Raw genomic sequence first — 14,413 nt, 5'->3', positions numbered from 1 at the left:
GGGGCCTCCAAACAGGGATAAGGTTTATCCGCTGGACAAGCCACGTAACTCTAAAGCAAGTGCTCGCACTTGGAGATTATGGCTTGTAATTTACCCACAACCTTCTCTTGTTGGGAGCTGGTTGCGGGTGGTGGAAGAGAGTCGGCAGGCCGCGTAGATCGGCGGATTGACGGCCATGCTGGCCGATCCCCGCCAGGCAAACTCCTCCAACACGAGGGCGGATGGCGGTTATTCTACCCGCGGAGGCTCAAAGGAGCCGGCCACCTCCGGCAGAAGGCATGTGGCGGTGAACCGCGGGTGGACAACCATGTTGGCCTATCCCCTGCAGGGAGCTTGAGAGTTCTTTGGCTGGATAGGCCAACGCACTGTCGGTTTAGTGGTTTGGGTCCCGTGGTTCCCACGTGGAGCCAATAGTGCAACTCCCGATGGTCCAATATCCCTTCCGAGGTTCGAGGGGGTTCTGCGCCGCTCCTCCTCTCAGCTCCGCCTCAGGGCTGGAGCGGGGACCGGAGACCCAGAGCCGTAGAAGCGAGACCTAGAAGGGTGACGCCCCTTCACATGGTCCTCAACCTGGAAACAGATCCCTTAGCGGGGTCCTGGGAGTGCCCAAGAAGACTTCTTTGTCCTGCGGGACCAGGTCGGCATATGAACGCCTTTGAGCGGGCGATGACAATATCCCTCCATGTGCGGAGAGCGGCTCCACCTTCCACTGAGGGACCAAGGAGCCGCTTGTGGGTGGCGGGTACCATGTCGCCATGCCGAGTGAGGCAGAGGATTGGCGGGTCCTATGACCCACTGGGTCCGGGAACCTTTGCCCCTCCATCGGTGGGATGGCGGAAGTGTCCACGTGGCTACTGCTGAGCGGAGATAAGGGTCATCCGTTGAGTGGGGATAAGGGTCATCCGTTGAGTGGGGATAAGGGTCATCCGCTGGGCAGGGATAAGCGTCATCCACTGAGCGGAGATAAGGGTCATCCACTGATCGGGTATAGGTGTCGTCAGCTGAGCGGGGATACGGGTCACATGCTGAGTGGGGATAGAGGTCATGGTGACTGATGTGGTAATGTCCCTGACTGGTGAACGCCAGTACAGGGCTCGAGTCCTGCTCAAACTCGTCAGTACCCCTTGGCGCTGCAACCCTACCATCCTTGTGAGCCAAGGATGGGGGTGTTTGGGGGGAGCCCACAGGACCATCTGCCGTAGCATCAACGGAAAACGATCACATGTATATATGGCAGTCTTTTGGGCATTGTCCCATTCGAAAGGGCAAAGTCACTGTCCCTTGCCTCTGCCACTCCTGAGAGACCTTTAAAGCCCTTAACACCTGACAATGATGTATATCAGGTCACAACTGGCACAGAACGTGCAGCGGTTGAGGCCCACGTCACTGTAAGGAAGACAAACTTGCCGTACATGAGAAAAGTATTGTCTAAACACACTTATGTATCTAAAACATATATACCCGAGTATATATATACATAAACATATTATCTATATATATACACCTGCAAATGAAAAAGGAAATGTCCCGATATAAGGTTACTGTAAGGAGACAAACTTGACGTACATGAGAAAAGTTTTGTCAAAATACACACTTGCGTACCTAAATGTATATAACTGTTTATATATACACAAAACACATAAAATCCATAAATACACCTACGCATAAAAAGGAAATTGACCATATCAGAAAATCCTTCATCCAAAGTGATGGCTTGACCGCAACTAATCATAAACAATGAAAGTCATTGGTGTGCAGACATTGCTACAACCTTCAATCAAGAAATACGAAAACATTAATAGTTCTTAATCATTCTTTCTTCATGCATGACTAAGTATGAAGCATACGTTCCACAGTATGCCCCTGCACCCGAACATCTGGGATGATGTTACTGAAATAAAAGGGACAACGGTCTCAGTGTCATACTGAGACCAGCACTTACTCACCTTGGTCCCCGCCCTTTGCGGGAATAGGGGAAGATCCAGAACACTTGGAGGGACGATACAGACCGGTGTCGTGGAGTCGAACTTGCACCGGAATGGGATCTTGTAGGTCGGTGAACCTTCTTATAGGCCCCGTGGTGGTCCCGGGATCCCATCTCCAAAACCCTCTCGCCGTATACAAGTGCCCTGCCCCAGATCCGGAGATCGCCTCTCCAGGCGGTCCGATCTCCCTTACGAGGGAGTTCTGCGCCACCCCACTTCTCTTCCGCTCCTCTTTGGAGCTGGAGAGGGGTCCGGAGACTTGAAGTCGTATGAGCAAGACCTAGAAGGACGGCACCCCTTCATATGGTCCTCTGGTCCTCCACAGCGTGGATGGTCCTCAAAGACCGGGGGAGGATAGACAGCGCTGACTGACGGATAAAAATCCTCCTAAGGGGTCTGGGAAATCGGGTCTGTAGCTCCCCTCCCCGGAGAAGTATCCCTTAGCGGTGACCTGAACGGCAGTCCTCGGGGTGCCTTAAAAAGGACTCTTGTTCCCATGAGGACAGCTACGGGGGGCTGCTGAGCGGAGGCTTCCCTACTTGCGAAGGGGTCGAGGAGCCGGTCACTGGTGGCGAATAAACGGCCGTGAAGTCGCGCCGGCAAGAGGGTTGGCGGCTCTGGAGACCTATCAGATCTGATGGTCCTCGACCTTCCATCGGCGGACGAGCGGATCAGCCCACATGGGACCTCTGAGCAGGGATAAGGGTCATCCACTGAAGGAACCGCGCAACCTTGGAGCAGGTGCTCACAATTCGACATAAATGCCTTTAAGGTCCCAGCAAACTTCTCTGTGGCCCTCCTCGGTGACGGGAAGGTCAAAAAGATGGTTCCGTTCTCCGTTTTGAAAGGAGAACAACTCCTAGGCTGGGGGGCCGAAACACGGTCACCTCTCTCTGACCCAGAGGGAAGTACCTCCGTTACCGTGGATAACACAGAGGACAGAGAGGGATGCATGGATAGACTGACCCAACAAGGACGAGAAACACTGCCCTTCTTCGAGGGCGACTTGTCCCTCTTGGTCTTCTTTTTTGCAGCCATCTTGGCCCACTGGGCATTGGTCCAGCACACACCCTCATCACACGTGTCAGTCCGGGAACACACATGGCCCCAACACAACGTACATAACACGTGGGGGACGACTTTCAAAAAAGCTGCACACAGCTTACCAGTCACACCTAGGCAACAATGTTGCACTCTCACAGATTCCACGATGGAATTCGAGGACCATGAGATCCAAGACAAACTAAGAAGAGAAAAAACTCCAACGAACGCAAGCGAGATGAGGACGTGTGTCTTTAAACATGGCCAGACCAGAATGGCGATCTGAAAAGGCTGACCGAAGCATCACTCTAGGGCATTCTGGGTGAACAAGATAGGTCAGGTTTGCACAGGTAAGAGGTAAAAAAAAAAAAAACTTTAATCCAAGAAGTATGGCACCTCAAAATAAAGATTAAAAAGTCTGCAATGCTAGAGCTGAAACACATCAAAATAGAGGTAGAAAAAAAAAATTGAGTCCTAGAAGTACGGCACCTAAAAATAGAGGTTAATGAGCCTGTAATACTAGAGGTAAGGCACCTCAAAATAGAGGTCAAAGAACCTCTAATCCTAGAGGTATGGGACCTCAAAATAGAGGCTAACGGGCCTGTAATGCTAGAGGTAAGGCACGTCACAATTGAGGACAAATAACCTCTAATCCTAAAAGTATGGTACCTCAAAATAGAGGTTAAAGAGACTGTAATACTAGAGGTAAGGTACCTCAAAATGGAGGTCAAAGAACCTGTATCCCTAGAAGTATGGCCCCTCAAAATAGAGGTTAATGAGACAGTAATACTAGAAGTAAAGCACCTCAAAACAGAGGTCAAAGAACCTCTAATCCTAGAGGTATGGGACTTCAAAATAGAGGCTAATGGGCCTGTAATGCTAGAGGTAAGGCACCTCACAATAGAAGACAAATAACCTCAAATCCTAGAAGTATGGTACCTCAAAATAGAGGTTAAAGAGACTAATACTAGAAGTAAGGTACCTCAAAATGGAGGTTAAAGAACCTCTATTCCTAGAAGTATGGCACCTCAAAATAGAGGTCAAAGAACCTGTGATTATCGAAGCATAGCATCTCAAAATGTAGGTCAAAGAACCTCCGATGCTGGAAGTATGGTACCTCAAAATAGAGGTTAAAGAGCCTGTAATGCTAAAGGTAAGGCACCTCAGAACAGAGGTAAAAGAGCCTCTAATGCTAGAAGTATGGCACCTCAAAATGGAGGTCCAAGAACCTTTAATACTGTAAGCATGGCACCTCAAAATAGACATTAAAGAGCCTATAATGCTAAAGGTAAGACACCTCAAAATAGAGGGGGCAAGAACCTTTAATGCTGGAAGTATGGCACCTCAAAATAGACTATAATGCTAAAGGTAAGGCACCTCAAAATAAAGGTCAAAGAACCTCTAATGTTGGAAATATGCCCCTCAAAATAGAGGTCAAAGAAACTCTCATGCTAAAGATAAGGCACCTCAAAATAGAGGTCAAAGAACCTCTAATACTAGAAGTATGGCACCTCAAAATAGAGGTCAAAGAATCTCTAATGCTGGAAGTATGGCACTTCAAATTAGACGTTTAAGAGCGTATAATGCTAAAGGTGAGGCACCTCAAAATAGAGATCCAAGAAACTCTAATGCTGGAAGTATGGCACCTCAAAATAGACGTTCAAGAGCCTATAATGCTAAAGGTTAGGCACCTCAAAATAGAGGTAAAAAAAATCTCTAATGCTAGAAGTATGGCACCTCAAAATAGAGGTCAAAGAACCTCTAATGCTGGAAGTATAGCACCTCAAAATAGACGTTAAAGAGCCTATAATGCTAGAGGTAAGGCTCCTCAAAATAGAGGTCAAAGAACCTCTAATGCTAGAAGTATATCACCTCAAAATAGAGGTAAAAGAACCTCTAATGCTGGAAGAATGGCACTTCAAAATAGAGGTTAAGGAGCTTATAATGCTAGAGGTAAGGCACCTCAAAATATAGGGCAAAGGACCTCTAATGCTAGAGGTAAGGCACCTCAAAATATAGGTCAATGGGCCTCTAATACTACAGGTAAGGCACCTCAAAATATAGGTCAGAGGACCTTTAATGCTAGAGGTAAGGTACCTCAAAATAGAGGCAAAGAACCTCTAATGCTAGAAACATGGAACCTCAAAATAGAGGTTAAAGAGTATGTAATAAAAGAGGCAAGGCACCTCAAAACAGATGTTATAGAGCCTTTAATGCAAGAGGTAAGCCACCTCAAAATAGAGGTCAAGGAGCCTCTAATACTAGATGCATGGCACCTCAAAATTGAGGTAAAAGAACTTTAATGCTAGTAGTTATGACACCTCAAAAAAAGATGTCAAAGAGCCTCTATTGATAGAGGTAAGGCACCTCAAAGTAGATGCCAAGGACTCTCTAATCCTAGGGGTAGGTATATGCATGTATGTATATATACATACATATATATTCGAATAAGCTATATATTTCAATACATTAATGTTTGGATTCTCTCTTGTACATCGGGATCAGAGACCCAAGGGGAACCAATTCAAAGACAATAGTTTCTGGCCATATATATATATATATATATATATATATATATATATATATATATATATAGATAGATAGATAGATAGATAGATAGATATATATATATATATACACACACATATATATACATATATATGTATATATATATATATATATATATATATATATATATATATATATATATATATAGATAGATAGATAGATAGATAGACGTATATTATACTTATGAAGAATTCATTTTCCCGTATTCTTTTTTAATCATTAGAATAACGTTTCCCTACATACCTACTTGATTTGACCTGGGGGACACACCGACCACCACCACAACGAGGCACATGGAAAATAATCCCTTCCAAGGTCAAAGAATTCAAACAAATATTTGTTAGCATCCCTAACATCTACACTCATTGACTATGTAACTTCCTTTACTATATACAGAAGGTATCAAACCTTTACTATATATAGAACGTATTAAATATCACTTTGAAATTGCATACAGAGAGAGAGAGAGAGAGAGAGAGAGAGAGAGAGAGAGAGAGAGAGAGAGAGACGCATGTTCTAAGTTTGATTTGGCAGCATGCCTTGCTGTAAAGGACCATTGTCTTGGACAGACTCTATTATGATTTGAAGTCTAAGGAAAGTATACCGTAATATGAAGAAAACAAAAAGGCAAGTTCATTTAATATGCAATAAAAATTACCTTTTGAAAATACTATTGGTAGTGCTAAGTGTTGGCATCTTTGCAAGATTTAATCAGCAAGATATGACTGACTCACGGTTGTCCTACTGTTCGATTCATAATCTTTTAATTTTTACTCTATTTGCAGGATAAAAGTAAAATACTCAAGCATTTAGTTATAAAGTCAGTCATGTTTCCACTAAGTGAAAAAACAACAACAAATTTATGATTATGATTTATAGACAGCATTCAAAATGGATATTACTGTAAAGATCAACTAATGCATCTACTTAAATGTTAAGTATAGGGGAGAGAGAGGGGGAAATCTCTCTCTAAATACAGAAATGCCTGGTTCCTAGTTTACATAGTGGTGTGGTAGTACCGCCAGAATCCACCTGCCGTCTTGAAAGGGAGCAGTAGAGTGGACAGAAACTATTGTCCACAATAGTACATGAAACTTTTGGTCCAATTATCAGCAACATAGTGTTACGACGAGGATGATTTATTTCCAAATAGTGACGACAGTGACGAAAAATTAATAAAAGAAAATATTTGTTCCCCCAATTGTTTAATTGTTACACCAATGCTTTTATGTGATTATAGTACAAAAGTATTTGACCATATGCATTTATCCTCTCTTTATTCCGTTTCCTAATCTTATTATCCATTTTACAAAGCTTGATTGATAGAGAGAGAGGAAGGATGATAAGAGCAGGATAATGATGATCTACTGATATACATCTATGATATCGAGCACATTGTCTCGATTGGTTATGAATACTTCTGTGAGTTGAGCCCATTATATTTTACTACATTGGTAGAACAATGAATTTATGATAAAAATCAAATGATAAAAAAAATTGGAATAAAAATAAATTAAACAAAAAAATAACATCCATGAAAGTAACTTATATTACAGGGTGGAATGGCGTAAAGGAAAAGGTAGATGGTTGGCCAGGGCACCAGCCACCCGTTGATATACTACCGCTAAAGTTAATGGGTCCTTTGAGTGGCCAGACAGTAGGCATCGAATCCCTCTCTCTGGCTACGAATCATTTTCCTTTGCCTACACATAGGCTACACCGAATAGTCTGGCCTATTCTTTCCAAATTCTCCTCTGTCCATAAACAACTGTCAACACTGAAATTACAAAACAATTCGTGTTCACTCAAGGGATCAACTATTGCACTGTGCCTGTTCAGTGGCTGCTTTCCTCTTGGTAAGGGTAAAATAGACTTTTTGGCTTAGGTTAGCAGCTCCTCTAGGAGGACACTCCAAAATCAAACCAGTGTTCTCTCGCTTGGGTAGTGCAATAGCCTCTGTACCTCTTGGGGTAGAGTTCTCTTGCTTGAGGGTACACTCAGGCACACTAATCTATCATATTTCTACTCCTCTTTTTTTAAGTTTTTTTAGTTTATACTGTATATGAAATATCTATTTTAATGTTGTCACTGCTCTTAAAATATTGTACTTTGATTGTTCATTACTTCCCTTGTAGTGTATTTACTTTTTTTATTTCCTTGCGTCACTGGGCTAATTTTTCCGTTGGAGCCCCTGGGTTTATAGCATCATGTTTTTCCAACTTTGGTTGTAGCTTAGCTAATAATAATAATAATAATAATAATAATAATAATAATAATAATAATAATAATAATAATAATAATAATAATAAAGGGTAAGCAGACGAATGTTGTGGGTAATGAGCAATTTTTACTTTAATTAGATACTCAAGACAAGTTCAGTAGTACCCAACCTCTTATGCCCAAAATCGCTAATCAGCTTTGCTGGCTAAAATTAGATTCAAAAGTAAAGTGCCTGAAAACTTCTTTTTTTAACTCTATAACTTAAACTTTTATGTGATTCTTGATAAATTTACTTTTGAGAAACTCATTCGGTCTGTTTCTTCTTCGATTGCACAAAAGTTGGCTTATTGCGAAAGCCTTTTAAGCGTTTGGGTGATCTATTTACTCTGAAGAAATGTTTTAATTCTTTCATTTACATTGTCTCGTGTATTGTTCTCCGGTTTGGTCTTCGGCTGTTGAATGCCATCTAATTTTGTTGGACAAGAATTTGCGGTCTATTAAATTTCTTATTCCTGATATACATATTAATCTCTGTCATCGTCGTTCAGTTAGCTTTTTATGCATTTGCATAAGACTTTTCATGATTCTGACTTTCCTTTGCTTTCAGACATTCCTGGACAGTGCCATCTTGCTCGTAATGCTAGGTATAGGTCTACAGTTAATTCTAATAGTCACGGCTTCTCCATCATAAGGCTCATACTACACAGTTCCTAGAAGTTTTATTCCATTTATGACCAAGTTGTGTAATGATCGTCCTATTCAGGCAGTTGAATCGATGGAAATTCAATAGTTCAAACTTGCAGCAAATGTTTATTGTTAAACAAGCTGATATAAGACTCTTTTTATAGATTACACATGAAAGATTTATTTTACTGTTGTTACTATTCTTAAAATATCTTATTTTGTTCATTGATTCTCCTGTAGTTTATTTCTTTATTTCCTCTCCTCACTAGGCTAATTATCCCTATTGGAGCCATTGCGCTTATAGCATCCTATTTTTTCCAACAATGGCTGTAGCTTACCTAATAATAATAATAATAATAATAATAATAATAATAATAATAATAATAATAATAATAATAATAATAATAATAATGTTGAATTTGGAAATTGAAATTCTTACCAAAAATTAGGGGAGGGGTTCAAACACGCTGTTGCAAAGTAACACACCGATCTATTGCTTAATTTAAAAAATATGCAAAAAAAAAAGGGACTCAAACTCCCTGAAATACATAGTAGCTATTTGTACATTAAGACCGTTTACTCGGTAGCAACTACCTTTCCCTTTAAATCTATTGTTTTAGCTTCGATTCCTACTTTGGGTCTTTAATATATTTTATCTTATAATGACCTTTTCGAGCTTCGTTGTGAAGATTATATTTTGATGGGCGCGTATTTGTTTGTTTGTCTGTCTGTGTGTTTGTGAATTGCAAAACTAAACAACTATTTGACCGAATCTCATGAAATTAGGGTGGGATGATTGGCCATGATCCAAGGACAATTTTATTAGACTTTGGAGTAATTGGGTAAAAAATCAATGCTAAGGTCACGAAAAGGTCAAAAACGTGTTTGCCATTTCGTGGTCAATTTTCATATGATTTGCATGAAAATTTTGCTAAAATTTTCATAATCAAATTGCTTATCTTGTGATATACACGTTATAGGCGAATGTATGCGCTCTACAGAGTACCTGCCCTAGTTGTCATATGTTTTAGTTTACATTTGAATCATTGTAAAACTTTTTCATTCTTCAGCTGAAGAGGCACTTTGAAAACAAAATGTGAAAGCTCCTTTGTTTTTAATATATACAACGATATATGTATGTATTTTTAATAATAAAGATATACGTAACAAATTGAAATTAAAATTCATACGTTCTTCATAATTAAAAAGAAAAAACAGATCGTCTAAAGAACTGAATTTCCCTGAAGCAAACCAAATTAAAAATTAATTGTAAACATTTCCCAATTTGGAATAATGACCCTCATTTCCAATTCGACAGATGTCTTTAGGAATATGTGAATTTTCTTCTTTCTCCTCTGGTTTTAAAATCTCCAATTCAAATTATCAACAAAGTAGCCTACAAGAAAAAGAGTCACTATTATTGTCGTTATTCTTATTATTATTCGTGTTGTTTCACAGACACGTTTAGTTAGAAAAAAAAATCTCATTCGTTGGAAACCCTTTGTATTCGGCAATCTAATCTTATTTCTTTCTATTGCGATTTCAAACCAAGCAAGACAACCATGATCGATATACTTGGCCTATTAAAAGCATTACCCTACCGAACATCAAATCGTTATCTTGAGCAAAACATATGTGCGTGCTCTCTCTCTCTCTCTCTCTCTCTCTCTCTCTCTCTCTCTCTCTCTCTCTCTCTCTCTCTCTCTCTTTTCCTGTCAGGTTGTGAAGTGTCAGGAGAGGTATGTTTATTTACGTTCAGGACGACAAAACGTTCTGCAATCTCTTCCGTTCTGCGTTCCAGTTGTTGCCATATTTTCTTCATGGCATTATCTATATCACAGTTTTCATTCGATTTCTCCTAATATATTGATACTGCAAAATCAAAAGGTAAATGAGACAAAGTATTCCCATACACGAAAGTAAATCTGGGATAATTTTAAGAAGAAATGGAAGTGGGACAATTCATTCTCAATGGTGCGTTAGTTAATATCAAGGGGAAATGTTCAAGGTTGCAAAAGCTTCTCGGAGAAAGAAAAATATACTACCCGAAGGGCATAAAACGAAAATAAAATTTCTCTGAATTAAAACTTTACATACAGACATACATACAGACAGACATATATATATATATATATATATATATATATATATATATATATATATATATATATATATATATATATATATATATATATATATATATAGATATATATATATATATATATATATATATATATATATATATACATATATATATATGTGTGTGTGCTCTCTCTCTCTCTCTCTTCTCTCTCTCTCTCTCTCTCTCTCTCTCTCTCTCTCTCTCTCTCTCTCTCTCTCTCTGGCGTTTGTAGCTCAGATAATTGTTTGTTGACATTAAGCAACTTCACTGCAATTCTCGTATATAAGTAAATTTAACAACAATAACAGTCACTAAAACTTGAAATATTATTACACCATTAAATTAAATTATACACAGCCTAACTGTATTCGTATTTTGTTAATGTAAAAAACTACATATAATAACACACCTACATAAGAACTTGTCTTAATTTACTTATCAAATTTTAAAGTTAGTCGAAAAATATTGATGAATAGGGTTTTCAACTAAAAAAATACTGCGCAGATAATACAGATTTGAAGATATTCACGAATGAATGATAGCAAATCAATTCAATAAAAAAAAAAATACACACACATTGCTTTACTAATAAATTCATTGTTTGAAACAACATATTACACGACTGAAAATTGTCATATAATTATGTGGGAGTATCATCAATTTCATTACAGACTATACAGTTCTAAAAGTGGCATCGTTGATAAAACGTTTTGTTACTCCCATACAAATGGGTGTTTCACACTTATACAGAGCCTAAAAGTGGTACTCTGGCCCTTAATAGACATTACGTAAGTCAAATTATTATTGTTAGTCAAATTAATATTCCATATACTAGGAACAACACCCACCTAATTCCCCTCTCATAAATTAATTAATTAATTTTCAATAAATCTCTCTAGCATGTTCCACATTTTTCCTCCTTCGTTCAAAATCTTTCCAAACAGAGAATCTTTATATAAATCTATTGATGTCTACTCTTTTACATGGCTTATCCTCCTGAAAATACTGCATGTTGATCCTTCCTTTCTTGGCCCAACCATTTTACTACTGTAATTCTAATACTCCCATCACATTTAGCATTACTTTACTTCCTCTTTCCTAGTTACCCTGAAGACTTTGGTCTCCATTCTTACCCCTCTTTCTTATGCAAGATATGGTAAAAATTCGGTAGGCTCCAATGAGCCATTTCTGCATGAAAACACATCTCTTCTGCCAGTTTTCTTGTGTTTTAATCTTGTTATCTTCAGCAATACTATCGTTTTCCGATTACCACCACCCTACATACCACAAAAGTGATGGGGAATCCACAAGTGGGTATCGGGGTTTTGGGTGGGATGAAATTAAACCTAACGATTCGAGAAAATTAATAATAGCAGAACACAACAAAACAAGAGAACTAAGAACAAAAAATTATTTCTAAACACTTACTGTATTTTTACTATTTTTTCTTGCACTCTTAATCATGCATTTGCGAGGAGAATGTAATAAGAAGAAATGTTTTGTTTACACGTTGTTCACCCAAGAAAAACATATATATTACAGCGTGTATTTAAATCGCACGTGGCTCTTCCAAATTCCAATAAGAACACAAACTAACTCCTCAGTTCCTCTTTCCTCATTATACCATTGATGGAAAATATACTTTCCTAAACATCGATAACAGAGATTACACTTAACGTGTACCACATTTCAGTTAATTGAATAAAAATACTGGCTGGTATCTATTCGTGAAATCGCAAGTGAAGGAAAGTTTCTATTGTTTACTTTTTTCTCTCTACTTCTTTCACTCACCAGAGACCTTGTCGTTTTCTCTAATGTTGATATTATGGAAAAGTTTTCTTTGGTTGTTTCGGCTCTTCTGTGAGTTTGACTTTGTGATTGCAATACATGCAGATGCTTGGTTTTGTGTTCTTTGGCGGAATATCGATAAGGCTATCTATGATGTTTCAGAGAATTGACTTATCAACTTCTATCGCGAATCGAAAGCATTTTTTTCTTTTCAGATGGGTTATACAGGTTGTCGCTTATGATGAGGGGATTTTAACAATAGTCAAAATTCTTATGATATCGCACCATATAAAACGTTAAAGTATGACAATTGGGACATTACAACAAACATCAGAAGAAATTATGTAATGTTAACATCCCCTTTGCATCGCTTACTTATCGGGTGCGTACTTTAAAATCAAGAGATAAGTACTTTAGTATTTTAAATAGCAAAGAACCTACAAAGCAAAATTAACAAGTATCAAGAAACTTTAGTTCAATATAAGAGAGTAATCATTTAAATAATGCCTTATCGCCGCATGCCAACAAAAGTTACTTGGGAATAGAAAAAGATACATTATGTAAGCCCACCATGCAACATATGCACTTTACCTTAGTTTTTTAGATTACCCCCAACACATAGTTTGAACACAGAAAAGTCGAATCTGGGCCCGTTGTTTCTTTCAATTAACTTGAATAATTAAAGTGATACAAACATTGTAGTATCAAAAATCCATATATATTATATACAGGAAAAAAATCTTCTGAAGATATAAAAAGAAACCTTTAAAAAAATGAAATAGAACGAAAACGACTGAAATTTTTCTACTCTCTAGTTTCATACCATTAGCGTGAATTACACCACGTTTTTACTTTGCTAATACTTCTAAATCACATACCTCCTGGTTGATGGTGTCACTGTACTTATAGTCAATTTGAAATCACTAAGCCAAATCTCTTGATATAGGAGTTCCTCTCGTTGAAACCGAGTTATTTGGTGTGAAGTTTAGTCGACCATTGAAGCAGCCTGTCTCACTTGGCAAGTGATAAGGCCTTAGCAGCAGAAACGTTCTGTGTTCCTTGCAGGCCGGGCTTCCACCAATGACAGCACTACTAATAGTTTTCAGAAACCGCCACACGAAAGGAAATAGTAGTAGAACATAAGGATAGAGTCCATGTCTCGTACTTTTAACTTTATTTTTTATCCATCGTCGTTTCCCTTAGAGTAGTCTCTCTCTCTCTCTCTCTCTCTCTCTCTCTCTCTCTCTCTCTCTCTCTCTCTCTCTCTCTCTCTCTCTCTCAAATAAAAATGTTATCATCAAAACCAATTGTTCTTAGTCTATCATAATATGATGAAATAGAAACAATTTGACATTATGCTTGAATAGTTTTCTTAAAAATAAAGGGTTACTTCAGGTTAAGAAATTATTCATTTATATGAAATTTCTGATAATTTGCTATTTTTTTCTTTCTTTTTGGATAATTTTCTTATTTTTAGGGAAAAATCGTTTTCTTTTAGAATAATACTTAAACAAGGCCGGATTTAGCAATTTGAAAAAGAGGCGCTGGTCGGAATACATGGCCAAACAAGGTGGGGTACCCCCCCCCCTAAAAGTTGACGTAATTTTTAGCTATTTTTGAGCTATTTTTCGTATGTTCTTTACCATTTTCATCTAATCATTGAATATTATAGGTTATACATGCATTATGTAATAATAGCATCCCGATAAAATATATAAAACACATCAGCAGTAATCTCTACAATTACTTTTAGTACATAACTATGTAATATATATCGGGAAAACCTCATCAGCTGTTGATTACCTCTGAGTAGGTGTATTTATTGGAGCGCCTGCATCCTTCCGTTCACCCATCAATCTAAAGCAGTTCTCGACTCTTCGAATTTTAATTAATTTCACCATTTCTTCCAACTTGATTCATGTCAGAAACACAATATCTTTATCTACTGCTCATATAGTGAAATTTTACTACTACTACTACTACTGCTGCTACTACTACTACTACT

General features: G+C 38.3%; 1 protein-coding gene across 2 annotated transcripts in view; it reads right to left on the bottom strand.

Moving 5' to 3' along the window:
* Positions 1-13,505, bottom strand: part of LOC137653963 (uncharacterized) — a 225,151-nt gene extending 211,646 nt beyond the window's left edge. Inside the window, exon 1 of one of the 2 annotated variants that reach the window (XM_068387600.1) lies at positions 13,287-13,505. The gene's annotated coding sequence lies outside the window, so the exon portion shown is untranslated. Of the gene's footprint in view, positions 1-12,411; positions 12,496-13,286 lie in introns of those variants that run through there. The other variant, XM_068387605.1, reaches the window with a different exon arrangement.
* Between the last annotated feature and the right edge of the window lie 908 nt (positions 13,506-14,413).

This window comes from Palaemon carinicauda, chromosome 1, assembly GCF_036898095.1.
Source record: "Palaemon carinicauda isolate YSFRI2023 chromosome 1, ASM3689809v2, whole genome shotgun sequence".
Classification (NCBI taxonomy): domain Eukaryota; kingdom Metazoa; phylum Arthropoda; class Malacostraca; order Decapoda; family Palaemonidae; genus Palaemon; species Palaemon carinicauda.
This window is presented reverse-complemented; position numbering and strand designations above follow the sequence as displayed.